The 17,180-nt window shown below is 46.0% G+C and overlaps 1 pseudogene; it reads right to left on the reverse strand.

Moving 5' to 3' along the window:
- Positions 1-249: 249 nt before the first annotated feature.
- LOC147353798 (mitochondrial import receptor subunit TOM5 homolog pseudogene) lies at positions 250-719 on the reverse strand (annotated as a pseudogene).
- Positions 720-17,180: the final 16,461 nt, after the last annotated feature.

Raw genomic sequence — 17,180 nt, forward strand, 5'->3', positions numbered from 1 at the left:
CGGGGGCCCAAGTTTGAACTAGGTCTCCTATGCCGCAACTAAGAGTTCGCCTGCCACAACTAAGACCCATTGCAGCCAAATAAATAAAAAAAATTTTAAACCATGTAAAGTCTCTTTTGCAATATGAGAGAGTATTTACATGTTCCAGGGGTGAGGACCTAGGTCATTTGGGGGCCAAATTCAGCTGACCACAAACCATGGTTCTTTTACTTATTTAACTTTATTAAATAATTTTTTTTCACAGGCATAATTCTCTTACAATTAATACTTGCTACAAAAATGACTTGAACATCATCTACAATTACACCACCATTCAGAGGCTGAATATCATATGCATGACAGTGTACTCAGATCACAAAAAATCTTTTCATACTTTCCAAATAGTCTTTTCTTTCAGCTATAAAGGTCAGTTACCTGAGCCAAACTTGTTCTTAATAAGTAGAATTTCTGTGTCCATTCCAAAAGTCTCTGATGTCTTTCTGGGCCTATTCATTTGCAGACAGGAATAGAAACTATGACCAGGGTTTTCACATCATGCATTGACAGGTGATGCCTGCTCTTCTTAGGCTGTCCGATTTCTCAAAGATAAAAGGAGTGACTCTCGGCAGGGCCACGTGGATGAGGAAGTTCCGTGCGGAGGAGATCACATCCTTGCGCATCTTCTCTGCAGGGTCCAGCTTCAGATTCAGGCTCTTGATGCAAAATACTGTGGCTCGGCTTCACCCATGGCTCTATTTTCTTCTTTTTTGACTGTGCCTCAGTGCATGCGGGATCTTAGTTCCCTGACCAGGGATCAAACCCACGCGCCCTGCAGTGGAAGTGCAGAGTACCAACCATGGTTCTTTTTATTTCAAGAGTCGTCATCATCTGGACTTCCCTGATGGCTTAGCAGTGAGGACTCCACCTGCGGATGAGAGACACGGGTTCGATCCCTGGGTTGGGGAGATCTCCTAGAGAAGGAAATAGCAACCCTCTCCAGTATTCTTGCCTAGGAAAATCCCCTGGACAGAGAGGCCTGGTGGGCTACAGTCCATGGAGTCGCAAAAAGTCAGACGCGACTTAAGGACTAAACCACAAGTCATCATCCTAATAGATATTACACAAGAATGTTCTGTAGTAATGGCTCTTAGGTGCCAGGTGCTGGGCTAAGTGCTTTAGGTATGTTATCTCATCTAATCCTTCCAGCAACCCTCGGAGGCAGGTACCACTGCTGTCCTGAAGATTCAGGCAAAGACAACACAGGGAAGGGATGAGAAGAGCTCTGACCCCGGAGCCCACCAGCTGGGCTGGTCCACCTGAGAGCATGAGAGCCATGGCTACCTCAGACGCCCCCTTCCCTGGACAGAGGTTTCCTAGGGCTTCGCACACTGAATTTTGTTCCTTGTTCTTCATGTGCTGGCCCCTTCACAAACTCCTCCTGCCATTATTTGATGAAGCTGGCCCACTCAGCAGGAGAAGCCCTGCTGAATCAGAGATCTAAGGGCTGCGGGGTTACCTGTCGGTGCCAGGTGCACAATGGGGAATCTCTGAAAGCCTCAGGCTCAGGTACGCCTACACAAGTCAGACTTGCTGGGAATTACTGCATGTGATTTTCTGTAAGGCAGTGCTTGCCAAGTATCCAGTGTCTGTAATCGGGATCACCTTTGAAGATCTATGCTTAGGAAGAAAGACAGCCCGAAGTTTTTGTCAAGCTGGCCAGCTGAGCCACCAGGAGACCATGGGTTGCCAGAGGATTGCTGGTGCAGGAGAAGATTTTGAAAAGAAATGTATGAATATAGCCTTCACAAGCAATACTTCCCTGGGGCAACGAAACGGAAGAGCAGCACTTACATGATTGATGGCACATGTGCTGGTAGGGGGTTGCCTTATGACTTATGTGAAAAAAAAACATGTACTTATCAACAATTGTAACGTTTTGGGGAAAACACTGAAAACTCATACAAAGCATGCCAAACTATAAGGTCTTCATTATCATTGATGAAAATGAGGCTAGTAAGAGAGAGAATATTGATTAAAAGATGAGGTGGGGGTTTGGGAAAAGCTGAGATTTATCTGTCAAACAGAGATCCAAGTTCGAAGTTTATTTTTCTCTTCCTCTTTCTCTCCAGGTTGACAAAACAACTCTGCCCCATGAAGTTATTCAGGGATCTTGGTTCCTCCTAGGTGCTGGTCTTATCTTTGTGGTCAGAAGGCTCATCACGACTACCATACCGCACAAGACCATGCCTGGCTGCATGGGAGGATGGGAAATGTAGGTTTTCTATCTGCAGGATCTTATGCCCAATAAGATACTATTACGATTGTATTAGTTAGCTATTACTGTGTAACAAATCACTCCCCTACAGCATTATGCGTGCGTGCTGTCACTTCAGTCATGTCTGACTCTTGCAACCCTGTGGACAGTAGCCCACCAGTCTCCTCTGTCCATGGGATTCTCCAGGCAAGAATACTGGAGTGGGTTGCCATGCCTTTCTCCAGGGGATCTTCCCAACCCAGGAATTGAAGCTGAGTCTCTTTTGTTTCCTGCACTGGCAGACGGGTTCTTTACCACTAGTGCCATCTGTGAAGACCCCTAAACACTTAGTGATTTAAAACAATGAACACTTTTTATCTTATGTTTTCTAAGGTCAGGAATCAGTCCCTCTGGGTCAGAGTCTCTTCCAAAACTACAAGTAAGGTGTTGGCCAAGGCTGCAGTCATTTCAAAGCAACAGGGGGAAGACACTTTTCCAAGATTTCCGGCATGCTTGTTGGCAGGTCCCAGGTCCTCACTGGTTATTGGTCAGTGACATCAATTCCTTGCCATCCGGGCCTCTCTGCAGGGTGGCTCAGAGTGTGGCTTCCCTCTGAGCAAGACAGCAAGTGAGAGAGACTTCACTGGTGGTCTGGTGACTAAAAATCTCCCTGCCAATGCAGGAGACACGGGTTTGATCCCTAGTCTGGAAGGATCACTCATGCCATGGAACAACTAAGCCCGTAGGCCACAATTACTGAACTCACACAACTATTGAGACCTGGAAACCTAGAACCCATGCTCTGTAACAAGAGAAACTGTCATGAGGAGCTTGCACATGCAACTAGAGTGTAGCCTCTGCTCTCTGCAAGCAGAGAAAGCCTGCATGTGCAGCAGTGAAGACCCAGTGAAGCCAAAAATAAAAATTAATTAATTAAAAAAAGAAAGAAAGAAAGAAAGAAAGTGAGAGAGGCAGAGAGGGCAAGCAAGAGAGAAGTCACATCCCTTTTGTAGCCTGATCTCAGAAGTGACATCTCACTACTTTGGCCATTTTCTGTTTGTTCGAAGTGAGCCACTTAAATCCGGGGCACAGAGGAGGGGACTGTGCACAGGATAAACACGTGGAGTTGGGGGTCACTGGAGGTCATCTCAGGGGCTGCCTGTGGACCAAAGGGAGGCGGATTGGGGGACAAAGTAGCTGTGTCTTGCACCATTTCTCTAAGTGAAAATTAGTAACTTACACCAGTGAGGGGCCGTGTAGAAGGAAATAGCAACCCACTCCCAGTATTCTTGCCTGGGAAATCCCACAGACAGAAGAGCCTGGTGGGCTACAGTCTATGGGGTCACAGAGTCAGACTCGACCCAGCAACGAAAACAACAACCACCACCAGTGAGGTGGGGTGGCTTCTTACCAGCAGAGGACAGAGGGTCCAGCAGTGTCCTGGTGTCACTGGGAAGACGTTTGTGGATGGAAAAGATGAATTACTTCGTGTTTTAAGTTAATCTTCAATACATTAACACTACCAATTAAAAATATAGTCCTCTTTAGCGTCAAACTTTTACTTCCAAATATTATTCTATTTATAAATGCAGTAAACTTTATTTTTTATTTATTTAAACATTTTTTTTGGAGTATAGTTGATTTACAATGCTGTGTTAGTTTCAGGTATACAGCAAAGTGGATCAGTTATACATGTACATATATCCAGTCTTGTTTAGGATTCTTTTCCCACATAGGTATTTACAGAGTATTGAATAGAGGTCCCTGTGCTCTACAGTAGGTCCTTATTTAAATCCAATCATTTTAACAGGCACTTTCAGGGAGATCTTTGATTAATGTTCAATCAAGTCCAGTTATAACAGCTTCACATCCTATTTAGAATTTTAGTTAATTACATTTCCTTAAGTGCTCTGCTTTCACATCTCAATTTTCTTTGACCACTCAACAGAAGCTTCTAAAAAGCACAACCTCCCCAGGTTCTTAACTCGTATAATAAATTACAAGCATATCAAGGTCTTTTAAATATTCTAGCACCATTTACTGACTTTGAAAAATGCCCTTTCACGTTTCAGTGAAAAATTCCAAGTCTAAAATAATGAATTGCTCAATTATACATGTTACGTTGGAAGACTGACATTTACAGGACACGTTTGTCCCATTTTTATGCCAAGTTCTCTTAAACATTTCAAATACATTAAATACTGAATATCCCAGATGATTCTTAAACATAACATGACAGTATTAATTCTGTGGGTTCCGTTGGCTTTCTCTATGTAATTGTAAGCCTTCTTACAACTGGGCATTAAAAAACATTCTTAAGGAAAATTTTATTAGTGTGGTGAGATTGATTCGTAGCCAGAAATTTGGGGCTGGAACAAGAACAAGAGCTCTGACTTACTGGTTATGAAAAAGTCCACAGGGTCCTTTTTAAATAGTTACCAAAACAAAGCAGCTTCACAGGCTCCTAAGTTCTGGTCCCCTGGCTTGTGTCCCAGGTCAGGGTGTACTGTTCCCTCGCATGAGTACCAGTTCACAGCCAGTGAAATCAGAGGAAGTCTGCAAGGCTACCCTGGGCTGCTTACAGCTTGGATTGGCATCAGCTGGTCTGTCTACTGCCCGGCTGTCTATTCCGCATTCTTTCCTGAGTCTTGCTGTCAGGCCTGGCCACAGCCCCTGGAGGGAGCTAAATGATGTCCAGTGTGTTAATGGTATCACTCAGCATCCGTTTGCCTGGCTCCGCTCCTGGCCAGGCTGAAGTCAGGGTTGTGACGCAGACATGCACAAGGATGTCTTAAGGTTCCCCAGGGATCAGGGATCAGGAATTTGGAGACTATCCCTGGGATAGATCAACTCTTATGTCTATAGGATGGGAATGTGGGGAGGGTGCAACCAACCTGGAATTATCCAGCCTGGGTGTGGAGGGAGCAGCTGGGCTCAAATTCTTTTTTCTATGTGTTCTTTTTTTTTTTCTGGCCATGCCACATGGCTTGTAGAATCTTAACTCTGGGACCAGGGACTGAGTCTGGGCGATGGCCAGTGAAAGTGCTGAGTCCTAACCACCGGACTGCCAAGGAATTCTCTGGGCTCAAATTGGAGGGGGATGCAAAGGGCCAACAGGGAGGAAGATCGGAGAACAGGCTCTTGTGGGGGTTATGGTGGAGGGGGACAGTGGAAGGATGCTGGCCAAGCAACCTCGCAGCCCAGCCCTGCTCCTTCCACCCTCACTGAGTAGGGGTGAGAAGGTGGTTCAGTCAGCCCAGACACGAGCACCTCCAGCATGCAGCACCTACTATGTGCAGAGTGCCTTCCTGGATCCTGCTGTCTCCAAACTGGATGAATCATAACCGAGGGAAGAGGCAATCCTGCCCAGGACTAGAGCCAGGTGGTGGCAGAGGTGAGGCTGATTCTACATACATATTTTTTAAAGTTTATCATCTCAAGTGTGTTTAAATGGTTGTTTTTCAGTCGCCAAGTCGTGTCTGACCCTTTGTGACCCCATGTACTGTAGCATGTCAGGCTTCTCTGTTCTTCACTATCCCCCAGAGTTTGCTCAGACTCATGTCCACTGAGTTGGTGATGCTATCCAACCATCTCATCCTCTGCCGTCCCCTTCTCCTCCTACCCTCAATCTTTTCCAGGATCAGGATCTTTTCTAATGAGTCGGCTCATCACATCAGGTGGCCAAAGTATTGGAGCTTCAGCTCAGCATTAGTTCTTCCAGTGAATATTCAGGGTTGATTTCCTTTAGAATTGACTGGTTTGATCTCCTTGCTGTCCAAAGAACTCTCAAGAGTCTTCTCTAGCACCACAGTTTGAAAACATCGATTTAAACGGTAATAAATAATTAAATGTACGTATTTATTACTATTATTAAAATTTTTATTGGAATATAATTGCTTTACAAAATAATACTAGTTTCTATTCCACTCTACATGTATTTTGAAGGGAAGAAGCAGGATTTTCTGTTGGGCTGGGTGGAGAGACAAGAGAGAATCCAGAACGAGGCCAGGGTCTCTGATTTGAGTGTCTGGTTAAACAAAAGGAACTTTTCCTGAGAATGACCTGAGCAAAAGGTTTAGAGGGGCCTGATATTAATTCTTTCCAGGCATGTGCTGTGGACTTCAAGGCACAATATCCTTCCAAATGTTGTAACCACAATCTGAGTATGAAATACATTTTCCATAGCAATCAGTACACAGAATTTCTTGCAGCTATTTACCCTTGCTATATGCCAAGTCAGACATGACTTGGTGACTGAACAACAATATGTCGTGTACTCTGGAAAAATCAATTTTTTATTGTATTCCATTTAAAAACAAAGTGCTAATTATGACTTGTCAATAAGTCATGGCCAGAAATTTGTAAACCACTATTCTGGGTTCTACCTCTTTGAAACTTGTTTTGAGCTTATTACTGGCCTGGAGAAGTTGGGGAGCTCGGGCTGGGCTGACCACGGGGCAGTCAGAGATGTCTCAGGTGACTGGAGCGGGGAAATGCTGATGACTGGGGAGGCCACGGGGAGGTGGGACTCCTGAGGATCCCTCCAGGGATGGCTATGCTGGGTTAGGGAAAAGTTCAAGTCTGCTGACCCAGCACGGAAAACTGGCAGGGACAGGCACTGAGGGCAGCCAGGGTATGCGAGCATGGAGCAGGGGTGAATAGGCTGCTGGGTGGCCGCGGGCAGGCACCTGCCCACGCCTACTCCTGCAGAGGATGGCCAGGGTCTGAGGCACCGTGGAAATGACACCTGGGGAGAACAGCCCCTCCGATCCAGCTTCTGGGACCGCTCTGCTTCTTGCTGCCAGTGAGTGCCTGCCCCCTGCCCTCACCAGCCCCAGGGTGGGTGCAGTAATTTAGTTATGTCCTCAAGGAGCCTGGCTGTCTCTCCTTCCCCTTCACCATCCTCAGTAAATTGGCTTTTATCCTTCAAGGCGGTGGCCTCAGTTGCAGGTGCTTTAACTACACCCATAGTCAGGAAGGAATGGGAACGGAGGGCCTCCCCTGCGGAGAACGGGGCCGCATGGCCACCTTCCTGCAGGAGCCAGCATCCAACAAAGGGAAATATGTCTGCCTCCTGAGGCTGGCCCGTGGCTGCATCTAAAAAAATATCGTGGAGACTTTCCTGGTGGTCCAGTGGGCTAAGATCCTGCCCTCCCAATGAAGGGGGCCTGGGTTCCATCCCTGGTTGGGGAACTAGATCCCATAGTGCGCAACTAAGAGTTCTCATGCCCCACCTAAAGATCCTGCTTACCGCTACAATGATCAAAGATCCTCCGTGCCACAACTGAGACCAGGTGCAGTCAAAGAAATAAAAATAAGTATTTTTAAAAATTGCAGTTCTGGGCTTCCCTGGTGGTCCACTGGTTAAAAGAATCTGCCTTGCAGTACGGGGGACATCAGTTTGATCCCTGATCCAGGAAAATCCCACGTGCAGAAAAATCCCAGTAAGCCGACGAGCCGCAACTAGTGAAACCTGCACACCCCAGGGCCTGTGCAGCACAAGAGAAGTCACTGCAGTGAGAAGCCCATGCACTGTGCCTAGAGAGTAGACCCGATTCACCGTGACTAGAGAAAGCCGGAGCGCAGCAACGAAGGTCCAGCGCAGCCAAAAATCAATAAATAATAAATAAAAACTATATATATATATATGTATATAGTGTGGTTCTGTTAGTGAGGAAAGGGGATGGCTGGCAAGTAACAAGGCTGCCACAGCAGGACTAAGATGACATCTGCATTTTTTAATAGCAGCCCAGTCATTGCTGAGCACTGGAGCGGGGCCTCAGAAGCACCCTGTGTGTCTTTTTGATTATGGGAAGTGGTGAGGAAGTCTTGAGAAGGAGCAGAAGAGAGGAGGGGGCTTGGCAGTCGATATTCACCAATCTGCGTAGAATATTTTAATATTTAAACAATCTGTTTGACTAACAGAGGTAAGTCGGGTCCGACTATATGTGACCCCATGAACTGTAGCCCACCAGGCTCCTCTGTCCATGGGATTCCCCAGGCAAGAATACTGGAGTGGGTGGCAATTCTCTTCTCCAGAGGATCTTTCCGACCCAGGGATCGAACATGGGTCTCCTGTATTGCAGATGGATTCTTTATCTACCAAGCTATGAGGGAAATCCCTGGGGATGCTCAAGAAAGGAGAACAGAGTCTTGCACATAAGGAAACAGGCTCGGAGACAGGACCTTATTCAAGATGGCTGAGAGGCGTTAAAGTAGCTTCTAAACACTAAGGGTGTGATTCTAATTACATATAATAACATATAATAACAACATAATGATACGAATTACAATCATCTGACAGCTGTCCCTCTATACCAGGCCTTATTCCAAGCATAACACACATGTTAACACACAGTTTAATATGCAGGTGCATGCTGTTATATGAGTAGATATGGTACATAGTGAAGATATACCAGGTAAATACTGTTATTGGCAATATTATGTAGAGGAGGAAGTTCTTGGAAATTAAGTGGTTCACCCAGGACAATGGTTCTCACCTGGGGTGACTTCCCCCTTTCAGGAGACATTTGGCAGTATTTGAAGACACTCTGGGGCTTCCCAGGTGGCTCTAGCGGTAAAAAACCTGCCTGCCAATGCAGGAGACATGAGAGATGTGGGTTTGATCCCAGAGCAGGAAGATCCCCTGGAAGAGGGCATGGCAACCCACTCCAGTATTGTCGCCTGGAGAATCCCATGGACAAAGGAGCCTGGCAGGCTACAGTCCATAGTCCAACTGAAGTGACTTAGCCTACACGCATAGCAAAAATAATTGTTTATGGAGATACTCAAACAGTTTAAATTTCAATCCTTCTGTTAGTGACAAAAACAAGGGAGTGTCGCACAAATTTTGATTTGGTCGCACTGGTCTTAATTGTGGCGCGTGGGTGTCTCTAGCTTTTGTGGCCCACAGGGTGGCATGTGGGAACTTAGTTCTGCTACCAGGGATCGAATCCATGTCCTCTGCATTGGAAGGTGAATTCTTAACCACTGGACCACCGGGGAAGTCCCCCTCCTCCCCTCTGCCGCCCCCCTACACCACCCCCACTACACACACTTGTTTTTGCTCTTTTCCTTGATCCAGAAGGGTTCTTTAGTGTACATTACAAGCCTATGGTATTGTCAGGCGAGTGTATTCTCCTCGGTTCTGTCTCATCACAATAAAGATTTGGAGTGACGGACATTAAAGCCCTTGGTGCTTGGACAGACCATGTTATAGCTCTTAGACAATTCAGTGTTACAGCTCCGTGTTACAGCTCTATTTTATTTAGAAAATAGCAGGAGAATCCATCCTTGAGGCATGAGACCATGCCGACCCAAAGACATGAAGAGAAGAGAGTGGGGGAGCGCGCCAGCGCACAGAAGAGAGAGAAAGAGAGGGAAAGAGAGAGAGAGCGAGCCTTTTGGCTCCTCTTTTTTATATGTTTTTCCTCCCCCTGGGCCTGCCCTGTGTAAATTGGGCTAGCCAGGAGTGCTGTTTGTTCTACCTGAGGTCCTCACTCTGGTCCTTGGACCTTCCTTTGTTCTATTTTCGCAGGCTTTTCCCTTCCTTGTCTTTTAGCCACCGCCATTTAGGACTCCTGTTTCCTATTCTAACTACCTAACAGTATTTTACTGTTTTCAGTGTCCTTTCATGAGATGGTCAGTCCATTGAAGCCACAAGAGGAGACAGAGGAGAGGCTCAGGAAAAGCAAGTTTATTGTACTCACAGGTCCTAGTAACCGGAGGTGTGTCACACAGGGCCACTTGGGAAGGACACAGTGTGGTTAAGGGATAGGAGATAGGAGCCAGGGAAAGGCTGGGATCATGATCTTTCCTGGGGTTTCCTCAGGAAAGATGGGCTTCCCTGATGGCTCAACAAGTAAAGAATCCACCTGCAATGCAGGAGACACAAGAAACACAATTTTGATCCCTGGGTTAGGAGATCCCCTGGAGGAGGAAATGGCAGCCCATATCAGGATTCTTGCCTGAAAAATCCCATGGAATCAGAGGAGTTGCAGATTGCACGGGGTTGCAGAGTGAAACACGGGACTGAGTGATTAAGAACACAGTAAAGGCAGCACTTAGTTTCATTGAGTTAGACAAGGCTGTGGTCCCTGTGATTAGATTGACTAGTTTTCTGTGATTATGGTTTCAGTGTGTCTGCCTTCTGATGCCTCTCGCAACACCTGCCGTCTTCTTTGGGTTTCTCTTACCTTGGACGTGGGGTATCTCTTCACGGCTGCTCCAGCAAAGCACAGCTGCTGCTCCTTACCTTGGATGAGGGGTATCTCCTCACAGCTGCTCCTCCTGACCTTGAACATGGAGTAGCTCCTCTCGGCCCTCCTGTGCCCATGCAGCCACTGCTCCTTGGACAGAAGAAAGCCTTCCTCAGCGATCAATGCAAAGAAATAGAGGAAAACAACAGAATGGGAAAAACTAGAGATCTCTTCAAGAAAATTAGAGATACCAAGAGAACATTACATGCAAAGGTGGGCTTGATAAAGGACAGAAATGATATGGACCTAACAGAAGCAGAAGATATTAAGAAGAGGTGGCAAGAATACACAGAAGAACTGTACAAAAAAGAGCTTCACGACCCAGATAAACACGATGGTGTGATCACTCACCTAGAGCCAGACATCCTGGAATGTGAAGTCAAGTGGCCTTAAAAAGCATCACTACGAACAAAGCTAGTGGAGGTGATGGAATTCCAGTTGAGCTATTTCAAATCCTGAAAGATGATGCTGTGAAAGTGCTGCACTCAATATGCCAGCAAATTTGGAAAACTCAGCAGTGGCCACAGGACTGGAAAAGGTCAGTTTTCATTCCAATCCCAAAGAAAGGCAATGCCAAAGAATGCTCAAACTGCCGCACAATTACACTCATCTCACATGCTAGTAAAGTAATGCTCAAAATTCTTCAAGCCAGGCTTCAGCAATACGTGAACTATGAACTTTCAGATGTTCAATCTGGTTTTAGAAAAGGCAGAGGAACCAGAGATCAAATTGCCAACATCCGCTGGATCATGGAAAAAGCAAGAGAGTTCCAGAAAAACATCTATTTCTGCTTTATTGACTATGCCAAAGCCTTTGACTGTGTGGATCACAATAAACTGTGGAAAATTCTGAAAGAGATGGGAGTACCAGACCACCTGACCTGCCTCTTGAGAAACCTGTATGCAGGTCAGGAAGCAACAGTTAGAACTGGACATGGAACAACAGACTGGTTCCAAACAGGAAAAGGAGTACGTCAAGGCTGTATATTGTCACCCTGCTTATTTAACTTCTATGCAGAGTACATCATGAGAAACGCTGGGCTGGAAGAAGCACAAGCTGGAATCAAGATTGCCAGGAGAAAGATCAATAACCTCAGATATGCAGATGACACCACCCTTATGGCAGAAAGTGAAGAGGAACTAAAGAGCCTCTTGGTGAAAGTGAAAGAGGAGAGTGAAAAAATTGGCTTAAAGCTCAACATTCAGAAAACTAAGATCATGGCATCTGGTCCCATCACTTCATGGGAAATAGATGAGGAAACAGTGTCAGACTTTATTTCTTGGGGCTCCAAAATCACTGCAGATGGTGACTGCAGCCATGAAATTAAAAGACGCTTACTCCTTGGAAGGAAAGTTATGACCAACCTAGACAGCATATTCAAAAGCAGAGACATTACTTTGCCAAGAAAGGTCCGTCTAGTCAAGGCTATGGTTTTTCCAGTGGTCATGTATGGATGTGAGAGTTGGACTGTGAAGACGGCTGAGCGTCGAAGAATTGATGCCTTTGAACTGTGGTGTTGGAGAAGACTCTTGAGAGTCCCTTGGACTGCAGGAAGATCCAAGTCCATTCTAAAGGAGATCAGGCCTGGGTGTTCTTTGGAAGGAATGATGCTGAAGCTGAAACTCCAATACTTTGGCCACCTCATGCGAAGAGTTGACTCATTGGAAAAGACTCTGATGGTGGGGGGATTGGGGGCAGGAGGAGAAGGGGACAACAGAGGATGAGATGGCTGGATGGCATCACCGACTCGATGGACGTGAGTCTGAGTGAACTCTGGGAGTTGGTGGTGGACAGGGAGGCCTGGCATGCTGCAATCCACGGGGTCACAAAGAGTTGGACACGACTGAGCGACTGAATTGAACTGAACTGAACTGAAAGGCAGGGCAGGGTAAACAGTTTGGAATGGGCCATCAGCATGATTTAAGCGGGCTTTGGACTCTTGATGTGCTTTCTAGTTGCTTGGCACTGGCTCTGGGATGTTTAAGGCAAAGGAATACAGGCAGACCTTGGAGATTTTGTGTGTTCAATTCTAGACCACTGCAAACAAAGTGAATATCTCAATAAGGCAAGTCAAACGATTTTTTTGGTTTCCCAGTGCAATGATACCATGGGGCTCCTGAGGCCTTTCTGTGTCCCTCATTTCTTTGATTACAGGAGACAGCCTTCATTCAGCCCCCATGACCTTCCCTGAGTTCCAATGGGCAAATTCAATCAGTTGTTAATAAGGGAGGGAATGCAAGATCAGGAAGAAACAAACAGCCAAGAGCAGCCTTGGGGCAAACACACAACAATATCTTTGAGCTATTTTGCAGATACTGAAATCCCCTCCAGGTGGGAGAAGTTAATGATTACCTTCTATGCTGCCCACAAGCATGTAGACCCCAGACCAGCTGGACATGAAGGTTGATGATGCTGACTCCTACTTACCTCACCACCAGCCCATCAGAAGAAGGTCCGCCATCTGATAATGTCTTCTCTGAACAATTGCTGTAAAAGCTCTCACTATCTTCCCCACGTTGGGACACATGGGTTTTGAGGGCATTAGCCTGCCATGGGCTTCCCTGGTGGCTCAGGTGGTAAAGAAGACACCTGCAATGCGGGAGACCTGGGTTCGATTCCTGGGTGGGGAAGATCCCCTGAAGGAGTGGATGGCAACCCACTCCAGTATTCTTGCCTGGAGAATCTCATGGACAGAGGAGTCTGGTGGGCTACAGTTCATGGGGTCGAAAAGAGTCAGACACGACTGAGTGACTAAGCACAGCACAGCCTGCTGTGGTCCCCCCTTGCCCAGCAAAGCAATAAAGCTATTCTCTTCTGTGTGTGCTGAGCTCAGTCGCTCAGTCATGTCCGACTCTTTGTGACCCCGTGGACTGTACCTTGCCAGGGTCCTCTGTCCATGGGGATTCTCCAGGCAAGAATACTGGAGTGGGTTGCCATGCCCTCCTTCAGGGGATCTTCCTGACCCAGGGATCGAATGCAGGTCTCCTGCATTGCAACTGGATTCTTTACTGTCTGAGCCACCAGGGAAGCCCCGATAGTTCTGCTATGCTATGCTAAGTCACTTCAGTCGTGTCCGACTCTGTGTGACCCCATAGACGGCAGCCCACCAGGCTTCCCCGTCCCTGGGATTCTCCAGGCAAGAACACTGGAGTGGGTTGCCATTTTGAGGCCAACCATAAAAGGTCAAAAAGTGAGTGGTGGTCTAGTTCCTAGAAATCTCCACCCCTTCTCCCCAAATAATCTCCCATCTTTCAGCCTATGAAATTACCCAGTCCATAAAATCTAACCACACCATATTTTGGGGCCTCTTCCCTTCTAAGATGACCCATGTTCTGTCTGTGGAATGTGTTTCTCTCTAAATAAATTTACTTCTTACCCATTATTTAGTTTCTGAGCGAATTCTTTCTCCATTGAGATATCAAGGACCTGACCTTTATTAACTCCTGAGACCAGGTATGATCTGTTAAAAGACCATGGATTCAATCTGGGTTTTGGCTGGGTTCAAGTCTCACTTGCATCATATATAAGCCAGAATGTCTTCCCTAGATGGAAATATGTTAAATTTATTTCACTGGAACTCAGGGACAGTCTAGGAAGGTGAAGCCTGTTTCCTACAAACAAGAAATGGGGGTCTTGGAAAAGCTTTTGTACCCAGGAGGATCCTACTCCGTTTCATTTCCCCCTTTTCTTTGACACCCCTCAATCTTGGGGGGAACACTATGGGACAAGAAAAGAAATCAAGTTTTGGATAGAGAGGTCAATCATAGACTTGTTAGGGGAACTCGGTTTTACGGGGACTCAGATCAAACAGAGCAGCTCAGCTGTTTCAAACCATGAGCAACTCCATGGCCAACAGGCACTGGGGTTTCCCCATTCCACCCATCCCCTCCCTTTAACAGACAGGCCATAGTTTAGGTAGCCAGGATCTTTCTAGCAATGCCACCCGACACCACTGTGCATGTGTTCGTGTATCCCCAAGGCTACCCCCATGGCTGCATATTTGCCAGAAGGACTTGGGGGTCTCAGCATACAGTTGGACTCACTCCTGAGACACACTCCTTTAGAAGGAGAGGCCAAGCTATGTTAACCGTTTCTGCTACTTCATCAGGCAGCTATTTAATCATTGTGACCTCTTCAGTCTAATGGTTGCAGAAAATACGCCCTAAAGGTGGTGATAGTGCATCCAGTTGTAAATGTGCTAAATATTTTGGGTGGAAAAATCCTCTTTGGTAACTACAACTTCTCTTTAAGTTTGAAATTGTGCCAAAAAAAAAAAAAAATGAATTTGGATGTCCCCGATGGTCCAGTGGTTAAGACTTCGCCTTCGAATGCAGAGGGTGTGGGTTTGATCCCTGGTCAGGGAACTAAGATCCCACATGCCCCGTGGCCAAAAACCCAAAACACAGGAAAAAAACAATGTTATAACAAATTCAATAAAGACTTAAAAAACGGTCTGTATATATATATAAAACAAAATTGAGGCAGTTTTGGTGAAGTGGATGAACCTAGAATCTGTTATATAGAGTGAAGTACATTAGAAAGAGAAAAGCAAGTATTGTACAGTGATGCATATATATATATATATCTCAACAGTATCTGGAAAAATAGTATTAATGAGCCTATTTGCAGAGAAGGAATGGAGATGCAGATAGAACGGAATTGTGCACACAGTAGGGGAAGGAAAGACTGGGACGAATGGAAAAATAGCATTGACATATATACACAGCCATGTGTAACATAGATAGCTGGTGAGAAGCTGCTATATACCACAGGGAGCCCAGGCTGGCACTCTGTGATGACCTAGAGGGGTGGGATGGGGGAGGACAGAGAGGCTCAAGAGGGAGGAGATATATGTATAATTATGGCTGATTTGCATTGTTGTATGGCGGAAACCAACACAACATTGTAAAGCAATTTTCCTCTAATTAAAAAATAAATAAAACAAAATATTAAAATATACATTAAAAATATAAAGAGAAGGGTGAGAATTGAGGACTGGCCTTAAGCTGAAACTGTTTCTGGGTAATAGAAAGTGACATGGAAATAACAATACTCTTCTCTCTACATTTGCTTGTATACAGAATTCTCCAAACAAAATGTTAAAACCCTGTCAGCAAAAGTGTCCTCTAAAAGTGGTTACATCTGAAAGTGAAGGGAAATTGCATTGGAGGATGCTTCATATTTGTCTGTAACATAGTATTCCTACACACACATACAGAAAATGAGAAATTCAGATATGCAAAGTGAGTAAGTACAGAAGTAACTTCTATCCACTGTTCACCACTGCGGTAAGCCTGTAATGCTTTGGTTCATATTCTTGTTATGAATAGATACATCCAGAAGTGAAGTGAAGTGGCTCAGTCATGTCCGACTCTTTGCGACCCCTTGGCCTGTAGCCTATCAGGCTCCTCCATCCATGGAATTTTCCAGGCAAGAGTACTGGAGGCGGTTGCCATTTCCTTCTTCAGGATATCCAGAAGGTAGTCCATAATACAAATGCACGGAAATATACTTAAATAAGCATGTGTATAAGTTTAATTGAGGCTTTCCACGAGGCACTAGTAGTAAAGAACCACCTGCCAGTGCAGGAGACCTAAGAGATGCTAGTTCAGTGCCTAGTTCGGGAAGATGCCCTGGAGGAGGGCATGGCAACCCACTCCAGTATTCTTGCCTGGAGAATCTCATGAAAAGAGAAGCCTGGTGGGCTACAGTTCATGGGGTCACACAGAGTCGAACATGACTGAAATGACTTACCAATGACCTAAATTTGGCATATAGGTACACACGCCTACAAATATGCATATAGGTATAATACAACACGTATATGTGAAAGTTAAATAATATGTTTATTTTTCAGGCAATGGTCTCCATCGTTCCCTTCCTGTAAATTCCTGTCTCATATTCCTTCTATCCAAAGTCCTCTAGTGGAACCAAAAATACCCTCCAGAGTTGAGTCTGAACCAGTATCTATTCCAGGACCACACACTGCATGTGGTCCTGACTCTCAGGTCTGTTTCAACCTGTCAATTCCCCTTTGGATGAAACTGACAAAACACTCTCCCCTTGGGGTGTGTCCCATCTTCTACTGCAGGTGGGGGGACACTTCAGGGTGGACACATCAAAGGCAGCAGCGGCTTCATCTGCTTTCCATCCAGAGACCTGGAGCTCCCTAGGGATCCTGCAGCAGGGAGGGGGCAGCTATGACCCCTGGACTGGTGTGGGAACAGCCGGATCCTGCCGTTGCAAGGTTCTCTCTCATCCTCGTGACCAGAATGTCACAAATGTGGTGTCACTGTGACACTGTGCCCATATCCACTGCATGCCTAAGGCTTCTAACCCTGGTTGATAACCTGTGACCCCATGATTTCCTTCCGTTCAGTTCATTCACTCAGTCATGTCTGACTCCTTGCGACCCCATGAATTGCAGCATGCCAGGCCTCCCTGTCCATCACCAACTCCCGGAGCTCACTCAAACTCATGTCCATCGAGTCAGTGACGTCATCCAGCCATCTCATCCTCTGTCGTCCCCTTCTCCTCCTGCCCCCAATCCCTCCCAGTATCAGAGTCTTTTCCAATGAGTCAACTCGTCGCATGAGGTGGCCAAAGTATTGGAGTTTCAGCTTTAGCATCCGTCAGGACTTGGGAAATAAGGTTCTGACTCTGCCATTCTCTCCACTGGAGAACACCTT

This window comes from Bos grunniens, chromosome 18 (genome assembly GCF_055505025.1).
Source record: "Bos grunniens cultivar Pamir isolate PY7600 chromosome 18, Bosgru_T2T1.0, whole genome shotgun sequence".
NCBI classification, from domain to species: Eukaryota; Metazoa; Chordata; class Mammalia; order Artiodactyla; family Bovidae; genus Bos; species Bos grunniens.